This window comes from Arachis hypogaea, chromosome 12 (genome assembly GCF_003086295.3).
Source record: "Arachis hypogaea cultivar Tifrunner chromosome 12, arahy.Tifrunner.gnm2.J5K5, whole genome shotgun sequence".
Lineage (NCBI taxonomy): Eukaryota > Viridiplantae > Streptophyta > Magnoliopsida > Fabales > Fabaceae > Arachis > Arachis hypogaea.
Window position 1 is genome coordinate 75,328,168 of NC_092047.1, and position 16,965 is coordinate 75,345,132.

Consider the following 16,965-nt stretch of genomic DNA (forward strand, 5'->3'; position numbering starts at 1 on the left):
CTAAGAGATACTCATTCAATCTGATGTAGAACGGAGGTGGTTGTTAGGCACACGTTCATGCATTGAGAAAGGTGATGAGTGTCACGGATCATCACCTTCTTCATAGTGAAGCGTGAATAAACATCTTAGATAGGAATAAGCATGTTTGAATGGAAAACAGAGATAATTGCATTAATTCATCAAGACACTGCAGAGCTCCTCACCCCCAACAATGGAGTTTAGAGACTCATGCTGCCAAAAGGTACAAATTTCAGATCTAAAAATGTCATGAGGTATCAAAATAAATCTCTAAAAGTTGTTTAAATACTAAACTAGTAACCTAGGTTTACAGAAAATGAGTAAACTATGATAGATAGTGCAGAAATCCACTTCTGGGGCCCACTTGGTGTGTGCTGGGGCTGAGACCAAAGCTTCTCACGTGCTTGGGCTGTTTTGGGCGTTCAACGCCAGGTTGTAACCTGTTTCTGGCGTTGAACTCCAACTTGTAACTTGTTTCTGGCGCTGGACGCCAGACTGCAACATGGAACTGGCGTTGAACGCCAGTTTACATCGTCAATCCTTGAGTAAAGTATGGACTATTATATATTGCTGGAAAGCCCTGGATGTCTACTTTCCAACGCAATTAATAACGTGACATTTGGAGTTATGTAGCTCCATAAAATCCACTTTGAGTGCAGGCAGGTCAGAATCCAACAATATCAGCAGTCCTTTTTCAGCCTGAATCAGATTTTTGCTCAGCTCCCTCAATTTCAGCCAGAAAATACCTGAAATCACAGAAAAATACCCAAAATCATAGTAAAGTCCAGAAATGTGATTTTTTAATTAAAAACTAATAAAAATATACTAAAAACCAACTAAATCATACTAAAACCTAAGTAAAAACAATGCCAAAAAGCGTATAAATTATCCACTCATCAGTTTTTCTGTGATTTCAGGTATTTTCTGGCTGAAATTGAGGGACTTGAGCAAAAATCAGATTCAGAGGTTGAAGAAGGACTGCAGATGCTGCTGGATTCTGACCTCCATGCATTCAAAGTGGATTTTCTGGAGCTACAGAACTCCAAATGGCGCGCTCTCAATTGCGTTGGAAAGTAGACATCTAGGGCTTTCCATAAATATATAATAGTCCATACTTTGCCCGAGTTTAGATGACGCAAACTGGTGTTCAAATCCAGTTCCATGTTGCATTCTGGAGTTAAACGCCAGAAACAGGTTGCAAAGTGGAGTTAAACGCCAGAAACAGGTTACAAACTGGCGTTCAACTCCAAGAGAAGCCTCTACACGTGCTCAATGCTCAGCCCAAGTACGCACCAAGTGGGCCCCCGAAGTGGATTTCTGCATCATTTACTCATTTCTGTAAACCCTAGTAACTAGTCTGATATAAATAGGACCTTTTACTATTGTATTAGACATCTTTGATCAGTTTTATGCTATCTTAGACCTTTATGGGGGTTGGCCACTCGGCCATGCTTGGACCTTGCTCTTATGTATTTTCAACGGTAGAGTTTCTACACACCATAGATTAAGGTGTGGAGCTCTGCTATTCCTCATGAATTAATACAAAGTACTATCATTTTTCTATTCAATTCAAGCTTATTCCAATTCTAAGATATTCATTCGCACTTCAATATGAATGTGATGATCGTGACAGTCATCATCATTCCCAACCTATGAACGCGTGCCTGACAGCCACTTCCGTTCTACCTTAGATTGAATGAATATCTCTGGGATTTCTTAATCAGAGTCTTCGTGGTATAAGTTAGAATCCATGGACGGCCATTCTTGAGATCCGAAAAGTCTAAACCTTGTCTGTGGTATTCCGAGTAGGATCTGGGAAGGGATGGCTGCGACGAGCTTCAAACTCGCAAGTGCTGAGTGGTATGCAAAATTGCTACTCAGATTAGGTTGTAAAATTATTTGTTTGTTCTTTCCCTGGCAATGGCACCAAAAACGGATGCACAGAACCATGGTCCAAATATAACTTCACAACTTCGCATAACTAACCAGCAATTGCACTGGGTCGTCCAAGTAATAAAACCTTACGTGAGTAAGGGTCGATCCCATGGAGATTGTTGGTATGAAGCAAGCTATGGTCACCATGTAAATCTCAGTCAGGCGGATATCAAATGGTTATGGAGTTTTCGAATAATAATAAATAAACAGAAAATAAAGATAGAAATACTTATGTAATTCATTGGTGAGAATTTCAGATAAGCATATAGAGATGCTTTCGTTCCTCTGAATCTCAACTTTCCCGCTGTCTTCATCCAATCAGTCTTACTCCTTTCCATGGCTGGCTTTATGTAAGGATATCACCGTTATCAATGGCTACTTTTCATCCTCTCTGTGAAAATGGTCCCGATGCGCTGTCACTGCATGGCTAATCATCTGGAGGCATCACCGTTGTCAATGGCTGCATCCTATCCTCTTGTGAAAAGGGTCCAAATGCTCTGTCACAGCACGACTAATCATCTGAGGTTCTCGATCATACTGGAATAGGATTCACTCCTTTTGCGTCTGTCACTACGACCAGCACTCGCGAGTTTGAAGTTCGTCACAGTCATTCAATCCCAGAGTCCTACTCGGAATACCACAGACAAGGTTTAGACTTTCCGGATTCTCATGAATGCCGCCATCAATCTAGCTTATACCACAAAGATTCTGATTAAGAGATCCAAGAGATAATCATCCAATCTAAGGTGGAACGGAAGTGGTTGTCAGGCACACGTTCGTGGGGGAATGATGATGATTGTCACGTTCATCACATTCATGTTGAAGTGCGAATGAATATCTTAGAAGCGGAATAAGTTGAATTGAATAGAAAAACAGTAGTACTTTGCATTAATTCATGAGGAACAGCAGAGCTCCACACCTTAATCTATGGAGTGCAGAAACTCTACCATTTGAAAATACATAAGTGCAAGGTTCAGGCATGGCCGAATGGCCAGCCCCCATGATCTAAGAACCAGACGTCCCAAGATGTCAAATACAATAGCAAAAAGTCCTATTTATACTAAACTAGTTACTAGGGTTTACAGAAATAAGTAATTGATGCATAAATCCACTTCCGGGGCCCACTTGGTGTGTGCTTGGGCTGAGCTTTAGCTTTTCACGTGCAGAGGCTCCTTTTGGAGTTGAACACCTGGTTGTAACGTGTTTCTGGCGTTCAACTCTGGTTTGTGATGTGTTTCTGGCGTTTAACTCCAGGCTGCAGCGTAGAACTGGCGTTCAACGCCCTTTTGCGTCGTCTAAACTCGGCCAAAGTATGGACTATTATATATTGCTGGAAAGCCCTGGATGTCTACTTTCCAACGCAATTGAAAGCGTACCATTTTGAGTTCTGTAGCTCCAGAAAATCCACTTTGAGTGTGCTTAAGAACTCTGGGCACCTCTAACTGGGGACTCTAGCAAAGCTGAGTCACAATCTGAAAAGGTTCACCCAGTTATGTGTCCGTGGCATTTATGTATCCGGTGGTAATACTGGAAAACAAAATGCTAAGGGTCACGACCAAGATTCATAAAGTAGCTGTGTTCAAGAATCAAAAAGAAATTAACTAGGAAAATCAATAACATTATCTGAATTTCTGAGTTCCTAAAGAGGCCAACAATTCTGAACTCCAATTGATAGAGAGATGCGAAAACTATTCAGAGGCAAAAAGCTACTAGTCCCGCTCATCTAATTAAAACTAATCTTCATTGATATTTTTGAAATTTATTGTATTTTCTCTTCTTTTTATCTTATTTTGTTTTTGGTTGCTTGGGGACAAGCAACAATTTAAGTTTGGTGTTGTGATGAGCTGATAATTTATACACTTTTTGGCATTGTTTTTAGGTAGTTTTTAGTATATTTTAGTTACTTTTTATTATAATTTTATTATTTTTTATGCAAAAATCACATTTCTAGACTTTACTATGAGTTTGTGTGTTTTTCTATAATTTCAGGTATTTTCTGGCTGAAATTGAGGGACCTGAGCAAAAATCTGATTCAAAGGCTGAGAAAGGACTGCAGATGCTGTTGGATTCTGACCTCCCTGCACTCAAACGCATTTTTCTGGAGCTACAGAAGTCTAATTGGCGCGCTCTCAATTGGGCTGGAAAGCTAACATCTTGGGCTTTCTAGAAATATATAATAGTCCATACTTTTCCCGAGATTTGATGGCCCAAACTAGCGTTAAACTCCAGCTAGAGACCCTTTTTTGGAGTAAAACGCCGAAACTGGCACCAAAACTGGAGTTGAACGCCCAAACTGGCACCCAAGCTGGCGTTTAACTCCAAGAATGACCTATGCACGTGAAAGTTTCAAAGCTCAGCCCAAACACTCACCAAGTGGGCCCCGGAAGTGGATTTATGCACTATTTGCACTTAGTTACTCATTTTCTGTAAACCTATGTTACTAGTTTAGTATAAAAACTACTTTTAGAGATTCATTTTGGGAGGATGACATTTTACATCTCATATTGTATCTTCTACGGCATGAGTCTCTAAACCCCATAGGTGGGGGTGAGGAGCTCTGCTGTGTCTCAATGGATTAATGTAATTACTATTGTTTTCTATTCGATCACGCTTGATTCTGTTCTAAGATACTCACTCGTACTTCAATATAAAGAATATGATGATCCGTGACACTCATAATCATTCTCAAATTTATGAACGCGTGCTTGACAACCACTCCCGTTCTATCTGAGCTCAACGTAGTCATTGGGCGACAGCTAGAGTGCGTATCTCTAGGGTTTCTAACCCATGAGTTTGACTTGCATCTCCTGACAATAGAGCATTCAAACCCATGAGATCAGAACCTTCGTGGTAGAGGCTAAAACCAATTGGCAGCATTCCTGAGATCTGGAAAGTCTAAACCTTGTCTGTGGTATTCCGAGTAGGATCTAGGACGGGATGACTGTGACGAGCTTCAAACTCACGAATGTTGGGTGCGGTGACAATGTGAAAAAGGATAGAGAGATTCTATTCCGACACAAGTGAGAACCGACAGATGATTAGCCGTGCGGTAGCTGTGCCTGGTATTTTTCATCCGAGACGAGAGATCCGACAGTTGATTAGCCGTACAGAAACCGTACCTGGACCATTTTCACTGAGAGGACGGATGGTAGCCATTGACAACGGTGATCCACCAACATACAGCTTGCCATGGAAGGAAGCCATGCGTGTTTGGAGAAGAAGACAGTAGGAAAGCAGAGATTCAGACGACAGAGCATCTTCGGAACCTCAACCTGTTCCTCATTACTGAATCACAAGTATCATTCATTTCATGTTATTTACTTTTCATAAGCAAAATCATTTATATCATTTGAATCTTCTGACTAAGATTTACAAGATAACCATAGCTTGGTTCAAGCCGGCAATCTCCGTGGGATCGACCCTTACTCACGTAAGGTATTACTTAGACGACCTAGTGCACTTGCTGGTGAGTTGTACCGGAGTTGTGAAAAGTGTGATCACAATTCTGTGCACCAATGCACCATGGCACAGGCTCTTGGATGTGCTCTGTGAGTACTTTCAAGACTAATGTAAAAAGGTATGGAGTTAAGGATGATCCCTAGTGTAATCTTTTACCAATAGGAAATTCTTCTATCACACTACCTTGAGACTTCACACTAGTTGTGGCCCCATCATACATGTCTTTAATTGCACAAATATATGCTATCCTTACTCTCCTCTTTTCTAAAACCTTTCATAAGACCTCCCTTGGCACCCTATCGTACGCTTTTTTCAAATCAATAAACGCTATATGTAGATCCCTTTTATTACTACGATACCTCTCCATCATCCTTCTTAACAGGTATGTCGCTTCGGTCGTGGATCTGTCTGGCATAAATCCAAATTGGTTGTCTGTTACTCGTGTCTCTTTTCTCAACCTCCGTTCTATCACCCTTTACCATTAATTCATGGTATGGCTCATGAGCTTGATCCCTTTATAGTTTTCGCAACTTTGTATATACCCCTTATTCTTGTAGATAGGTACCAAGGTGCTCTTTCTCCACTCATCAGGCATCTTCTTTGACCTTAAAATTTCATTAAAAAGCTTGGTTAACCAGTTGATGCCTTTTCCTCCAAGGCCCTTCCAAACCTCAATTAGGATATTATCAGGTCCTACTACCCTGCCATTTTTCATTTGATTTAGACCCTCTTTTACCTCAAACTCTCAAATCCTTCGATAGTAGTTAAAGTTTTGATCTTCTTACCTTGTGCATAACCGACCAAGGCTCGGAAGAGTCTTATGTCCTTCATTAAATAACTCGTAGAAGTAGGTCTTCCACCTTTCATTAATCTTATCCTCTTGAGCCAGCACCTCTCCATCCTTATCTTTTATGCACTTAACCTGATCTAAATCTCTCGTTTTTCTTTCACAGCTCGTTGCGATTCTATATATATCTTTTTCTCCTTATTTCGTTTCTAAAGACTAGTAGAGACCTTCATATGCTCTTGTTCTTGCTTTACTTACAGCCACTTTTGTCTCTTTCTTAGCCGCCTTATATTTTTCCCAATCATCTGCATTGCGACATAAAGACCACTCTTTAAAGCACTCCCTTTTTATCTTTATCTTTTCTTGTACAGTCGCATCCACCACTAGGACTCCTTGTCTCTTGGTCCTATTCCTTTAGATTCACCAAAATTTTCTTTTGTTGTTCTTCTAATAACTTCTGCCATCTCCCTCCACATCTCTTATGCGCTTCCATTCCCGTCCCACTTTGCCTCTTCTTCTACCCATCTTAGAAAGCTTCTTTTTTCCTCACCTTTTATCCGCCACCACTTCAACTTTGGGTTTTTTGTATAATGTCTTTTCCTCTACTTTTGCTTAATGCAAAAATCCATGATGAGCATCCTATGTTGTGTTGTCAAACTCTCTCCTGGGATAATTTTACAATTAATGCAAAATTTTTGGCCGACCCTCCTCAACAAGAAGAAGTCAATTTGAGAGCTTGTCATGCCACTCTTAGAGGATATAAGATGTTTGTATCTCTTTTTAAAATATGTATTTGCAATGAGAAGGTCAAAGGTTGAGGAAAAGTCCAAAATAGTTTTACCCTCGGCATTGATCACCCCGAAACCATGGCCTCCGTGAATACTTGCATATCCAGTCACTTCTCTTCCAACATGGCCATTTAAATTTCCTTCTTAAGAAAATATTATCTACCGAAGGTATGTCTTGGAAAATTCTCTAGATCCTCCCAAAACCTTATCTTGTGTTGTTCGTCCGAACCCACTTGCGGTGCATAGGCGCTAATCACATGAAAAGCACCTCCCTCCGCTACAAGTTTGATAGAGATGATCCGATCTCCCACCCTCTTGACATCCACTACGTCCTTCTTCCACTGCTTATCCACAATAATACCAACCTCATTCCTATTCTTCACCTTTCCTGTATACCAGAGTTTGAGATCGGAAGTATCCAACTCCCTAACCTTCGCACCAACCCATCTTAATTATCCTCTAATTTCAAAAAGGCACAACAATAATTGCCATTATTATTACTCTATGTTAATTATAAAATTATTTATTCTAAAAATTTAAATTTAATCCTCTTTTAGACTTAAATAAGAGTACTTGTGCAAAAATTTTTTCTTTTGTTTTCGCCATATTTGAATTCTTTAAATTTGTTTTAGAAGAATAGGAGCAACAAATATTAAATTATAAATCTTTTAATCATAAAAATTCTTATACCATATCACAAAATCAGTTATTTAAAAAATTTAAGTTATTAGATAAAAACAAATAAGTGGTTATGCATCTAAAACTCTATACTAAAAATAAAAGGAAAAGCAAACAAACAAAATATAAACATAATTAAATCACCAAAAAAATATAGACAAAATGCTATATAGTCTATGCAATTGAAAAAAAATGAAATTAGCATATTATTAAACAAGGAAAAAGTATGAAAAAAAGGCTCCAACATTGGTAAGAAATTTAATTATAAGTTCATTTTGGCTAATTTGGTTGACCTAGTATCTAGGTAATTCAAAATTTTTTAGTTAAAATGGCTAACACTCATATTTTTTTATAATTAAAATAATAATTTATTGTTTCGTAAGAGTTGAGACCAAATATTAGGATATGTGGAGTAAAAATAGAGGAAGAAGTTTAGAAGATTATTTTCATACTATAAAAATAAAGAAAATTTAATGGATAAATTTTTTTATTATCACTAGAAGTAAAATAAATGACTGCTAATATTATAAGAAAAACGTTAAATACCGTCGGATTTACTGTCAGATTAATTGTTTATCGTCAGATTTTGCTGTCCGCCGATAACTTACAACTTTTAAAATGCTTTTGGATATCTATCTTTTGTTAGATTTTTGATGTTTCTATATCCGAAAGTGATGTGTTCTTCTTTATTATAATTAAAAAAATTTTAGATAATCTTTTATAATGATTTTGTATGTTTCTTTTTGTTATGTTTTTGGTGTTTTTTTTTATATTTTTGTGGTTGTTTTTTATTATATAGTTTGAATATTTGTTTTTTTTATATTTTTAATTTTGATGTTTCTTTTTTTTTTTTCAGATTTTGAATGATTTTTTTAAATAGTTTTAGATGTTTTTTTTCTTAATTTTTGGATGTTCTTTTTTCCAATAATCTAACCATTTGATATATTATTGACTTGGTATGATGATATATTTGAAGTTCTTTATAGTTGAAAGTTGTATATGTTGGTCACTGAATAGGAAGAGAAAAGTTTTTATAGAAAATGGAAGTGCCATATCAAAATTGAAGGATCAAATAACGTGGAATAAATATCTAACATGGTGATCAATATCAATTTTTCGTATGAACTCTTGATGATCCCATGAAGTTTTTGTATTTATATATTATTTCGAATCAAACCCATGTTTTCATCTAAAACAATCGTGTAAACATGCATGAACATATATTGATGGTAAGACTAATATCTAACTAATTATTAAAGCATTTATATGTTAAATTAATAAAATTTGAATGTTTTTTAATATTATATATATTCTCATAATTATCGAGAAGATTCACAACTAGAAAATTACTTAATACAGACAGATTTATAGACAGATTTAGTCTTTATTACAGACAGATTTTTTGTACCGACGAAATTACCGACGAATTTTGTCCCTCTGTAAAAGCCTCGTCGAAAATTATTTACCGACGGATTTTTTTTGTCGGAAAATTACCAACGGATTTTTACCAGTTACCGACGGATTTTTCCTCGGTAAATTCTCCCATCCATTTCCCTGAAATGTCAAACTTTCCGACGGATTTTCCGTCGATAATTACAGATGAATTTTCCGACGAATTTTTCGTCGGTAATTACAGATAGATTTTCTGATGGATTTTCCGTCTATAATTACAGACAGATTTTTCGACGAATTTTCCGTCGGTAATTGGCAACAGATTTTTTGACAGATTTTTCGTCTGTAATTGAAACTTTGGAAAATCATCCCAACTGAATACAGACAGAAAATCCGTCTGTAAATCCATCAGTAAAGTAAAATAAATTTTTTTTAGATTTTTCTATTGCAAAATAAACTTGTTTTAATACAAAATAAATATATATTTAATACAAATTTTTATCTAATTTGTATTCGAATATTTATAATATTTTAAAAAATAAACAAATTCATCGTATTATCAAACTAAAAAAAAGTACTATAAACAAGCAAGTCGATATGATTCAAAACATAAACAAAGTGTATTGATCATCAACTATAATTTCCAGTATATTGTTCAACCATATTAAAACTATCAGTTATAGTCTTCAGTGTCATCTTCATCCTCATCATCATCATAGTCCTCATCCGAACCATACTAAAACTATACCAAGTCCATTTTTGCCCTTGCTAGCTCCCTCTCCAATGTTTTCTTCTCCTCCAGCATAATGATGCAACTCCAAGTTACGACACATACTAACCAATCAGATATTATATGAGAAAATGAGTTCAAGATATGCCTACTAGCAACTCAGAAATCTGCCGTTGGTAATCATGAATGGCATTAGCAGTTGCTCCGCTTGCTAAGATGGTTTCCTTGAGTTCTTGAATGGTTTTGCTAAGCTTTTCAACTTCCAAAATCTTTTGGCGGTGTGTTTTCTCTAGGATTTTGTTTTTCTCCTGTTTATGGCAGCTGTTAGTTAACTGCATTTCAGTTCACAACAGAAAAAAAAATGTGAGAAAGGATAGAGATTCTTGCCTGACAAATCTCAATCTGTCTCTTCAAATCCATGTTCTGATTTTGAACTTCCTCAACAATTAGAGCGTTCTCTAGTGCACTTTGCAAAATCTTCTCTGCTTCTAGCAGTGCTGACTCTTTCGACTTTGTGAGTCATTCCAAAGCTTTCTTATCTTCCTGTAGTGCTGTAATCTATGAAGCCAAAAGCATGTTACATTGTTACTATTTTTATTATTATTATTATTATCAGTAAGTAAAGTTCATACATTAAATTAATTATTTGACAAATGCATCCTTGCTGGGAGTTGCATTATTTGTACCTCATTCTTGTATATTTTAATCTCAGCTTCAAATGGAGCAATGATGCTGTCAATTGGGAGAGAATCATCATCCTTTTGATTTGCATGTACCCTTCTAAGAGTTGCTTCTACCGCATATTGTGTAGCCAATGCACATTTCTTTTCATCTCTCAGTTTCTTCATTTCTAGATTCTGCATGGCAATAGATTTAAAAACATGCATTTAGATATACTTCATTGTCAATTGATTAAGGAACTATTTTAATTAACTATCCGATGTTTATTAATTAAGCTTCCATTTACTAGCTGAAACCCTAAACCACAAATACTAATGTTCAACATTGTGAAAACAACAACTATCCCCAGCAATAAGACCACTACTAATTATTAGAACTATCCCATCTCACCGGGCAAGCACACCATAGAAAAGTTTCATGATCATAGAAAGATATACCTTAACAAATGATGCAGTATACCCATTGAGCTGCATAATTTGCTCTGTTTCCACAAAATTTATGGCATACCTATGTAGTATACCTAGAATGAATCCTTTTTGTTTCTCCTACTCAATAATTGCATTTAATATTTATCAACTCTATATTGCTCCTAATAGTTCGAGACTGGGTTAAATTTTGCAATACCTCAAGTTAATATACTTCTTATAGTAGGACATTTTTCCACCACATCTATCTCTGTGGTCGCACAAGCATTTGTCATTACCATGGATATTGTCTTCAAACTCAAGTACCCTAGCCTAAACCATTAGTAATCTCATCAATTATTTTCCTTCTTATACTGCCAAGTATTAAGTATTCAGTACAACTTTAATCATCAGCATATCCTAAATCCTAATACATAAAGCAGTTACAAAATTCTAGTAATCTTCCATCATTGCTTTCATTATCACCACCTAATTAACCACTCCATTAATTTGTATCCTAATAGAGTCTGATTCATTAAGCAAGAAAGATCACATCTACTTGCTATATTTATGATACACATGCACAGTCACGTTGGAAATGAATAGAACTATTTCTGGCGGATTTGGATAAAAGAAACTATATTCTTAAGCCTCAAAATACCATTTCTTCTTGTGCATCTCGTAGCAATTAAAGTGACATTAATAGTCTCTTTCCCAATGGCTGCTTCAAAGTAATGAAAACCTAATTACTTATTAAGGTCAACCCTGAAAGATGGTTGAGTGAAATACAAACAGTTGAAATAGTTAAATAAACAAACAAAATATTGTTGTCAAAACAATGAAAGATGGTTGAGTGACATACAAACAATTGAAATAGTTAAATGAACAAACAAAAATATATTTTTGTTAGATAACAATAACAGCAAACAAAATAATGATACAACACGGGGAAATCAAATAAGGATACAACCTTGGACTACTGGGAGTAAGTATGGGTCTAACTGCAAGAACAAGACCATACACTTATTAGTTAGTAATATAACAATAATAAGTACAGAATAAACATGGAAGAAATTGAACAGAAAATTTTTCCACAGATCCACCTTATTATCAATGAGCACTTCCAACATATAATTGTTCCCAAAGAAAGCGAGGTTCTGCCTGCAGTCAAGAATTTGGTAACATAAGCATTTTTCCAAAACAACTCTTAAGTTATCTCCAAATATGCACCATAGTTCTACAAAAGTGAGAAAAGAAATGAAAAGTTTGGAGATTGCAATGGTTCATCAAATAGTTTATTTACTTTCAAGTTAGTCTCATGGATTACATGGATACAATTAAGTATCAAAACTTTCACTCTAAAGCTCAGTTAGCAGAACTCAAATATATATATATATATATATATATATATATATATATATATATATATATATATAATTTGGAATGTTTGCCATATTGAAAATTTCAGCAGCAAATTTAGTTAAAAGTAACTTAAATACCAGCTTTGTAAATGTTATAAAATAATGTTATTATTTTGCAAGTCCACATATTTGGAATAATTGAATATTATGTTTTACTTCATAGTGTGATAAGAACAAGAACCTTATTACAAAATGTTAAACAAGGCAGGGACTCGATTATAAAGGTTCAGACAATTGGGATCTTGTTTAAAAATTGAATGAAACTATAAAGACCTACAAAGTAATTAAACCTATAAAGGTGTCATTTTTAGTACTGAAACTGCATTCAAAAGATTACTAAACTGTAGGTAAATATTTTTCTACACTAATCTAAATGAACAAAGGATTGTTCGATATAAATATAAAAGACCTCTCATGAGCTGAATGTTTTTGGACCTTAAATGTTTCAAACAAGCACAATTAAATAAATGTTAGGGCCAAAGTCTCAATTGTTTTTCACTTTTCACAGAAAACCTTGAATCCTTTTTTTTTCAGACACGATAGCCTGAAACTCAAAGCTTTCATTCAGCAAATTTGCTTTTGGAGAGCCTCAAACTCAAAGCTTTCATTCAGCAAATTTGCTTTTCTGCAATACAAAATGTTGTTCAAGCAAAAGTATCAATTATGGAACAAATCTACAAACTAAAATCATAACGCAAAGGAATGTTACCTATTATTCCATTTTATTTTTTTTATTGCTCAATTTAACATATCTGATGAACAACAGAGAACTCATAATAACTATCTATCTATAAATTAAACAAAATAGGTTGAATAGATAAGTAGAAACACAATTCTACTAATACTCCAAATGCAAAACTACCGACAAGAAGCATTGCCAGAGAAGAAGCCATTAACTGAATTAAATTTCTGTTCTAGACAACATTTATCAAGCTCGTATTAATAATGTTCAGTAATCTAGAATGACAATCTAAACATTTCTCAGTTATTCAGAATCAAAACCTAATCTAATCCTATTTTAACAACCTAAAAATCCACTAATCAGAAAACAAATCTAACTAGAATAATTACTAAAGTCAAACTAACTAAACAAAATTAATTGAACTCAACATAAATTAAAAGAATTTTGAAACCAAAACCTGGAAGCAAAGACAATAAAAAAAGGGCAGAGGGAAGGAAGGATGCCCAGGTCTCTATGGTTCGAATAGGGGTAAAGAGAGAGGTGGAACTGTGGCTGACGGTGGAACCGATTTTGGTCGCCACGGAGCTAGGGCTTGCGCGAAGGTAGCCGCGGCATTGACTGGAGGAGATGATGGATGTAGTGCTGGAAGAGATGATGGTTGTAGCCATAATTGAGGGGGATAAAAGGAGAGAGAGGCGCGGCAGTGGTGGAGCTTGAGCTTGCTTTGTTCTGCGAATGAGAAAGAATGAGAGAGATAAGGGATGTGTTCTACTGGTTCAGTGTTTAAAAAAGAGGAGAAGAAGGAGAAGGTAGTTGCGGCAGTTAGAGTGGCCGGCGGTGGCGCTGTGGGTGAGGAAAGGAGAAGAAGTAGCCCGTTGACGAAGAAGAAGGGTGAGGAATGATAGGTTTATCTCATTTGATTTGTGTGCTGTGAATGGAGCTCGGGCAATGGTAGGTTTAGCTTATTATTTCCGATGAAAAATTTTAAATTACAGACGGATTTTTTGTCTATAATAATTTAATAAAACGCAACGTTTTTGTCCATTTAATTATAGATGGATTTTTCATCTGTAACCATTTCTCACGAAAAAAAATTAATTTTCTGACAGAATTATCGACGGATTCTCTTCTCCGTCTGTAATTTATGCTAATTCATTTTTTTTGTTTTCCAACAAAAAAATCCCTCTGAAATTCTGTCTGTATTTCCGTGAGATAAAATTTGTCGGAAATATCTGTCTGTAATAACTAGTTTTCTAGTAGTGATTACCGATTTGGAAGCGCATTAAATATTTGAACGTTGAATATTGACTTCATTTTATTTTACATATTATCAATCGAATAACTAATGATAATACAAATAGTATTAAAAATATTATCATTTTATTTTACATATATTCACAGTCGCTTCTCTCTTTGATGATAAAATATATGTTAATTGTAAAAAGTAAAGTTGTTATAACAAAAAAATACACATTATTTGTTATCCAATAATTATTTTTAGAATAAAATAATAAATTTTGTGACAAAAATCTATTAAAAATATAATTGTTTAATTTTTTTTATTAACTTAAACTTTATTTTAAGATAAGTATACTTTTATAACACAGTATTCAAAAGAGGTATCCATACATAACGAAACAAAAATATACATTTTTTTTGGAACTATTATATTGTACACATTATGAAAGGTACAAATATAGAAACACACCATTGTAACATAAACAATAGATCTCACTTTTCACTTAACTATAACCAACAGATAAGAAATATCATTGTAAAATACATAATTTAGATTTCATTTATTTTCACCTAAGTTCACCATAGCATTTAAGGATGGCGTAAAGAAGAATGCTAGACGACCAACATAATTTATTATTTTTGACCAACAGTTAATCATCAATGTTTAAAAATGTTGATTAAAAGTTATATTGTTGGATTATTACTTATTAGACTAAAGGAACTGGCATGAAAGCTAAAAGTGATGGCTAAAAATAACAAATTCTGATGGTGCTTGAACACTTCTCTAGGATAAAGCCCTAAAATCGATGGTAGAGATTGTAAGGGAAAATAAACTTCTGCAATAGCAGCATCCACAATGCAGAAATTCGATTTGCTTTCATTATTGCCACCATGAATTCCCAAAAGCGGTCATGCTTGCAAACATATGATATACCGCAGTTGGAAAAAACACCTTATTTCTTTTGAAAAGTGGTATTTCTTCACGGTGTATAGAAATAACAAAATCAAAGATAATCTAATTCTTTGGTATTTTAGTGATGTGATATGATGATCTATTTGGAGATCATATAGTTGAATGTTGTATATGTTGATAGGTCTGAGAATGAGGATAGGAAGAGAAAAATTTTTGATCGAAAATGGAAGCGCCATATGGAAATGGAAGAATCAATTAATATGGAACAAATATCTAACATGGTGATCAATATTTTTCATATGAACTCTTGATGATCCATGGAAGGGTTTGTATTTGTATATGCATTTCGGATAAAAATATCATGTTTTCATCTAAAACAATTGTGCAAAGATGCATGAACATGTATTAATGATAAGATTTAAATAATTAAAGCATTCATACATTAAATTAATAAAATTGAAAATGTTTCTAATATTATAAATATTCTCATAATTATTGAGAAGATTACTAATTTGGAAACGCATTAAATATTTCAACGTTGAATATTGACTTTATTTTACATATTATCAATCAAATAATTGATGATAATTGTTCTGGTATCCTTTTGAAATTAGAGAATAATTAATGATAATTGTTCTGGTATTCTTTTAATTTTAATGAATAAAAAATACTCATATATTTTGTATTTATATATTTATATTTAATTATTTAAGAATAAAAGATTCTGTTGTTATTTAAAATATTGTGTATTAAAGTATTGCCATTTAAAACATTTATTTATGTACTAAAATATTCTATATTTATTAGATTCCATCAATGCTCTTCTTTGATATTAGCCTTTGATTTTTATCTAATAAAATCTAATGATCTATATAAATGTGGCACATCCAATAAGCACATAATTGTTGTGCTCATTTTAGACATATCCGGTAATAACATATAATGGTAGTTATATGTCTTATTTAACTTATATTTTTGCGACAATTATATATTTGTCATTATTACTATATGTTATAATGGCAATTATATACTATTCACAGTTATTGAAAAGATTTTCATCGATAATTGTATAATTGTCGCTATGACTTTTAATGACAAAGTATAAGACAAATATTTTTATAGCCGCTAAAAACAAAATAAATTACTACTCAAAATGATTTTTCTAGTAATGATTTAACATATGAAATAATTATACATATAATCAATCTAACACGCACCTAGTTCAAGTTTCAATAAGAATTAGCTTTTAAATCACAAAATAAATATACTTTAGGACACTGCAACGCTCTCCACGTTAGTAACGCGCCGTACCAACGGTATTTGATGGTCAATCAGAAATGGCCTAGCCATTGGTAAATTGCATGGTCATTGACAGGGTTTGGAACTGATCAAGATTATCTCAATTCTTGGCTTTTATGCTCATACGTCAGACTCAGTTGTATACAATGGATCCGTTGGTCCAACCACATTTCGGCTCTCATCTTCTTCCCCATCCTCTACTTCCTACCCAACCTCTACTTCCTCCTCAGATTTTGAAAAGGAGCTTAATTACCAAAACGTATTGAATCCAAAATAGATTTTCTTCCATGATTTTGAGAAGGGGTTAATTATTAAAATATATTGAATCCAGATTAGATTTTCATCTGGATCAACTTATATATTAAATTTTAGATGGTTGATAGGTAACAATTCTATCGTTGGATTTGTCACTTGAGCATTTATAATTAATTCCTAGCTTCTAATTTAACAAGTCAATATATTTTTTGGAGAATAAATCATTTTTTACTTCGAAAGATTTGAGCTTTAACAATTTTAATTATGCAAAAAATAAATTGTCA

General features: G+C 34.2%; 1 pseudogene; it reads right to left on the bottom strand.

Annotated features, from left to right (window-relative positions):
* Positions 1 to 9,799: 9,799 nt before the first annotated feature.
* LOC112730137 (microtubule-associated protein 70-5-like) lies at positions 9,800 to 10,941 on the bottom strand (annotated as a pseudogene).
* Positions 10,942 to 16,965: the final 6,024 nt, after the last annotated feature.